This window comes from Echinops telfairi, unplaced genomic scaffold (assembly GCF_000313985.2).
Source record: "Echinops telfairi isolate 266 unplaced genomic scaffold, ASM31398v2 ScPeMD7_7424;HRSCAF=8462, whole genome shotgun sequence".
Classification (NCBI taxonomy): domain Eukaryota; kingdom Metazoa; phylum Chordata; class Mammalia; order Afrosoricida; family Tenrecidae; genus Echinops; species Echinops telfairi.
In genome coordinates this window covers 85,190,726-85,197,217 of record NW_022111324.1, presented here as the reverse complement: position 1 = coordinate 85,197,217, position 6,492 = coordinate 85,190,726, and the positions used below count along the sequence as shown (strand labels likewise).

Here is a 6,492-nt window from a genome sequence, read left to right as displayed (position 1 = left end):
AGACCAGAAAGGCGAGGCTCATGGAGCCATTTATCTCTCCGCTCTTCAATCAATCCCACATGTGTTCATCGGCCAGGTTAGCACAATTAACCTTAACTATAACACTGACTTTTTAAAATACTGACGGTGGTCTTTTCTTATTCATTGTTTGCATTTTTTCTTTATATTACTATTGTTTTATCCTTACCACTTTATTTTGTTTTTGCTCTTTATTGTTTCTGTGGGTTTACTAGTTTGTGAAGTACAGAGGAGTAGATGGATAGAGAATAATAACTGATGCAAGGTTTTGTAGGGGATCTAGGGCTAGGGGGGTTGAGGATATGGGGAGGGTGAGGGAATATGGGGAGTAAACAATGAAAGCGGGAGGAGGAGGGAGCACTAGAACTGAATGTGATTACACAACTCATTTTAAAGCCAATTTAATCATGGGGGGGTGGGAATAAAAAAAAGAAAATGTTCTTAAATGGATTGTGGTAATGATTGTACAATTCTTGATAAGACTGAATGATCAAATTGTATGATATTGGATTATGTGCCAATAAAACTGTAAAAAGAGAGAGAGGTGGGTTAAAGACAGAAGATGACAATTGGTTAATCTAAAAGTGAATGAATGAACACTGTCTTCTTCCTTTAAGGGACACTCGTGATGCAGGCAGTTAAGCATTGGCTCTAAGTGCAAGGTCGGTGGTTCAAAATTACCAGAGTCACGATGAGTCTGAATTAACTTGATGGCAGTTGGCTGCGGGGTGGGGGGTGGGGAAGGGATGGAAATGAGGCAGGCAGCTTTTATAAAGATTTACTGCCTCAGAAACCATGCAAAGTCGTTCTACTTTGTACTACAAGGTCCATATAAGTCAGGGTGGATTCAATGGCAATGTCGTCATCCCCCCTCATTCATTCATTCATTCATTCATTTAATTGAGATCAGGTTAAGTCTCGTATTACAGCTCATAGTTTGTCCCTCCACCTCCAAGCAAACATAAGACTTTCTGATGTTTAAAGTAAGACGTGAGGATTTGACAACTATGCTTTTCTAATAGGACAAGACAAATTCACATTGTTGTAGAGTCTGGCTGCACAGTAGATAAAGCACTGGGATGCTAACAAAAAAGGTTGGTAGTCTGAATTTGTAGATGAATTTTTCACCATCCCACATGGGGAAAACGGGTGTAAAGCTTTGGAAACCCCATAAGGCTATGAGTTGGACCTTGAGAGAAGTGAGTTTGTGATTTTAAGAGCAGTTTCTAGTTGATTTTTGCAGTTTGGGTGTGGCTTTTTATGGTTAGTATTTGGTTTTGTGAATCAGGAAAACCTTAAAATTAAAGTAAGATGTCAGTTACTAATTTTTCCATTCAACAACAGATACATAATTACCAAATAATAGTAACAGACCCTAATACAACACAGAGACAGGATAAGTACCAAAAGGTTATATAAGATCCACTGAATTGGAAAAGTTTTAAAACAGGAAGGATTCTTAGAGATAATCTAGTTGTATGTAGGGGGTATATGGAAAGGAAGACAATAAGAACTCGATTAATGGTACAATGAAGGTAGTTAGAAGTGCAAGGAGCAATGAGTGAATCTTGTGACTCCTGAGCCAAAATAACTTGGGATTCACTAATAATCAAACATGGATGCCTAGGGGGATGTCCACAACCTAAGAGTCATAATTTCTCTAAAATTACTTTTATTGAGTCAAAGTATTTACATCAATAATTATTTTCCATGAATACAAATACATTCTATACTACATGATTATAACTGAACACTACCATATAACTTCAGGAAGCAGTCCAGGAGTGTCCATGCATATATTTTCAAGAGTCTGAGAACAGCCAACAGTCTAGCATACTTGTATTACTGATCAGAATGGTCAATGTTCTTTCCCATTCCATTTAAAGTCCTCTCTACTCAACAATGACCTAAAACTCACTCATTCCATAACCTTAAGCAGCTAAGATGTGAAGGTGTTGTGCTAGGCACTCTGATAGCTGCAGAATAAGCTAGAAAATGGGTGAAAAGGTAATTGAAAAACTAATTGGGTAATTAGCATTTCCTAAATCCCGTAATCTTCCCAGTCTGACATTGGAAACTGTTCAAAGCCATTTATTAAGAGAAAATTGCCTTTGTAAAAGTTTTTGAGGACCAATTCCATTCCCCTTAAAATGTATACATATTGAACTCTCAAGTATTGTGGACACACCCTGACTTTTACAAGTGATATTCAGTCTAGAAAATTAAATGCAAAACAAATCATTTTCTGAAGTTTCCATGTATTCTGGTTTCACAAGGAGAATTTTCTGCTTTTCTGCTTAAAAATACCAAATTTCTACTTCATCAAACAGAAGAGAACATTTAAGTACTAAAAACACTTCCGACTACTACTTTTGGAATCAACAACTTTCAATACATTCAAGATTATTCTTGGAAGCTTTTGGCTTTCTGTTTCTTTGCCATGACAGAAGTCAAGTCTCACCAAGGCTACACCAGAGTGTACTAACATTTACAAACAAAATATTAGCATGCATTGGGAAATGGATCCGGAGAACTAGCTTTGAAATACAGCACAGCCAAAGGATTTAGGGCTGACTTTAAATATATATTTTTTTAGAATTTTCCTTGTAGGTATGTATATTCACAGATTCATCATGCTACTTAGCTTAATTAAGTTTTCCCATACTTAGCAGGATGACTGACTTTTAGCAAATAAACAGCTATTTCCAAATAAAGGTCGATTTCTTGGAATTAATAAAATATCTATTTACAAAAACACTGGATACTAATTGAAGCATCCCCAGGCTTACAGGAGTCAGATGTATAGTTCTAGTGCCTCAGTGCATGGTTTGGGGAGCAGGGACAGCATTTAACTATGGCTTCAGGCAAGTTATTGAGCCACTTCAACCTTCTGATTTCCAAACTATAAAATGGGGATCATATAACAGCTCTGTTCCTTGGAGTGGCTGTGATTATTAAATCAGTTAATATCTGTAAAGCGCTTAAAACAGTGGCAAGCCCATGGTGTTTCAGGCTATATACCTTTAAAATAATGCAGACCTAAGTAAAACATGTTTTGTGTTCATTTTTCAACACGAAATTGTCAAGCCTTCATTACTGCAAAGGTAATATCAACATTAAGTTTCTGCGTGCCAAAGGATACCATCACTTAACCTCACCTACTGCTCAAGTACATCAAAAGCCCAAGAGGCCAACTACCATCAGCTTCTTTGAGATGAGTGTGATGGAATCTAGAGAATGGGAGTCCGGGAACGGGAAGGGAAGAACAGGGAACGTGTAAAGACTCTAGCAGCCACCCAAGGGCGAGGACAGGTCAGAGAGCTGATCCTTCCCCATCACAGACAGGGTGTGAGGGAGAGCGAGGATGTGTCAGACGCTGGAAGGGCAGGAGCCCAGGAGACTGAGGCCGGCCCAGGGGCGCGGCCCGCCCCTCCGCCTTCCCCTGCCCGACTCTCCCTCAGCCCAGCACTGCCAGCCTCCGAGGGCAGTGCAGTCCAAACCTACCTGCACCCAGCAGCCGCCACAGCGGCCGATCGCAGCTATGCCCAGCTGTGTGGAGGGCCAGCCAGCCACCACCACTCCCGCAGCTACCCCAGCCTTCGGCGCACTTCCGCCAAGCCCGGGGTGGACGGCGTCGCTACTTCCGCCCACACTAGCGCCCAACGCATCCGCGCTTCTGCCCACAGGATCGCGGATAGCATCGTTGCGCCGGGTAGTCGATCGCCGAGTCCTCGATGGGCGGACCGAGTGGGAACCGAAGGCCCCACGAAGGCGCTGAGAAAGGAAGAGACAGGTTAAAAGCGTTTCAGGTTCTGCCGTTTCGGGGAGAATTCAAGGGTACTGACAGAAAACTTGGAGTGATGAGCCAGCGAAGGGCAGCGTGCGGAAGGCGGTGGACTGAGGAAATGCCCACCGGCCCCAGCTTCCCGAGGAGCCAGGGCTAGGAAAGCCCCCAGGAGCCATTGCGGGACCGAGCAAGTGCACACACCCTGCGGTGTCCTGCAGACACAATCGGTAGTTTTGGCTGGGAGAAACAACTCCGGCTACCTAAGTGGATGGTTATTCTACAAGGGGTTCGTCAAAATGGAATTCTGAAGTTCATGGAATTTTCCCACAAACTTCTTGAAGCCTCCTTATGCTAATGAAGTCAGTGGAAAAGTGAATAAAGGAGATTAAAAAGTCTGAGTGAGACTGAGCAAGGCGAGGCAGAGTTCCCAGGACAGCTGATCTCTCACTGTCATCTGTCAATTTGAATCCGGGCAACCTTCTAGAACAGTAGGATTGCCCCTGTGGCATTCCAAGACTGTAAATCTTTAAGGGAAGAACGCCTTGTAATATTTGAACTGCAGATTTTGTGGTTAATCCATACATAATCAAGTACTTGTTGGTCACCTCAAAAAATATATAGTTGTTAGGCACATGACAGCTCTTTGTAGCTCCCATCAGTACCCACCTGGAAGCATCCACCTCCATGCTGGAGGAGTAGTGAAAAACCAAGATAATCTAATCAGCCAGCTACTATCCTGAGCCACTCCATTTTTTGCACCCTGGACTTATAAGTTGAGTATCCCTTGTGGAAGGGTGGAGTTATCTTTGAGTCCAACGGTATGTACTTCCTATCAACATAGTAGATCTATATAATGCATTTGCCCCTCAGGTACAGAGGCCAATGGTCAGGCTGTAATATACTACCATCCCTCAAAGAAACTAAACAGGTATTTGGTGGCACATTGATTTCATTAAACTGTACATGAGCATCCTTGATTCAGGTTTCTTCCCTGCCCACAAGGCCTTGGCAAGTATCACTATATAATTGCAAGTTGTTATTAGTGCCTTCGGGTCAGTTTTGGCTCATAGTGACCTATGTACAACAGAAGAAAACACTGCCCAGTTCTATCTCACCCTCAAAATCATCGACAAGTTTGAGGCCATTGTTGCAGCTACGGTGTCAGTCCACCTCATTGACGGTCTTCCTCTTTTTTGCTTACACTCTACCAAGCATGATATCCTTCTCCAGGGAATGGTCTCTCCTGAGAACATATCCAAAGTACATGAGCCTACCTGTTAGTACAGTATTCTGGCTGTACTTCTAAGACGGGTTTACCTGTTCTTGTTCTTCTGGTGCCCCATGGTAATTTCAATATTCTTCACTAAAACCATTTTTCAAAGATATCAATTCTTGTTTGTAGACCAAAAAACACATAGGCTGTCATCCTGTTTGGGTGAGATACTGTTTGGTCTCTCTAGAGTAGCTCTGTGCTACAGAATACTTATTCCTCACAGTCCAGTTTTCTCATGTGCAAGGCAATTGAAAATATAATGGTGTGAGTCAGGAACAGCTTAGTCTTCAAAGTGTCATCTGTGCTTTTTAACAATTTAAAAAGATGTTTTACAGCCACTTTCCCCAATGCAATGCATCATTTTACTGATTCATATTTCCTCCCATGTATATTAATCACAGATCCATGTAAAAAAATTCTTTGACACCTTCAATATGTTTACAGTTATCATGAAGTTGCTTATTGGTCTAGTTCTAAGAAGAAAAAAGTTATGTTGGGTAATCCTAAAGGCTGTAATCTTGGATAATCATCAGTAAGTGCTTCAAATCCTCTCTATTTTCATCAAACAAGTATGTCATCTGCATGTCACAGGTTGTTACTGAGTCTTCCTCATATCCAAATGCCGTAGTCTTCTTCACATAGTCCCGTTTCTTAGATTATTTGCTTAGAATACAGCTTGGGTAAATATGATTAAAGGATACAACTAAGATCACAGTTTTTCTGATTTCAAGTCACTGGGATCTCCTTGTTCTCTGGCTACCCCTTGGCTGATGTAGACATTCTGCAAGAGTACAGTGACGTGTTCTGGAATTCCCATCCTTCCTAATATCATCCATAATTTGCTATGATCCACACAGTGGAATGTCTTTGCATAATCAATAAAATATCGGTAAACATTTTGAGGCACTTTCTTCTTTCAGGCAAGATCCACATTGCATCAGCAATGATATCCATCGTGCTACTTTCTCTTTTGAATCCAGAATGAAGTTCTGCCAGTTCCTTGTAAAAGTACTACTGTAACTGTTTTAAAAATTATATCCATCAAATGTTTACTTGTGTGTCATTTTAATGTTATTGTTGAGGATTTCCATATTCTGTGTGTCACCTTTCTTTTGAATCGATGCTCATAGGCATCTCTTCTTGTTGGTTGGCCAGATAGCTGTCTCCCAAATTTCTTGATACAGATGACTGAGCGCCTCTGGCACTACCTCCTTGTGTTAAAACATTGCCATTGGTGTTCTGTGAATTCACGGAGACTTGATTTTCACCAGTGGCTTTAGTACATATTCGACTTTTTACCTTGATATTATCAGTTACTGATGATCTTTTACCTTTTGAAATGGTTAGCTGTAGACCAATTCTCTTTTGTACAGTGACTCTGCATATTTATTCCATCGTCTTTTGATGCTTTCTA

The 6,492-nt window shown here is 41.2% G+C and overlaps 1 protein-coding gene across 1 annotated transcript in view; it reads right to left on the bottom strand.

Annotated features, from left to right (window-relative positions):
- Positions 1–3,607, bottom strand: part of EXOC2 (exocyst complex component 2) — a 235,661-nt gene extending 232,054 nt beyond the window's left edge. Inside the window, exon 1 of the mRNA XM_004712158.2 lies at positions 3,523–3,607. The gene's annotated coding sequence lies outside the window, so the exon portion shown is untranslated. The remainder of the gene's footprint in view (positions 1–3,522) is intronic.
- Positions 3,608–6,492: the final 2,885 nt, after the last annotated feature.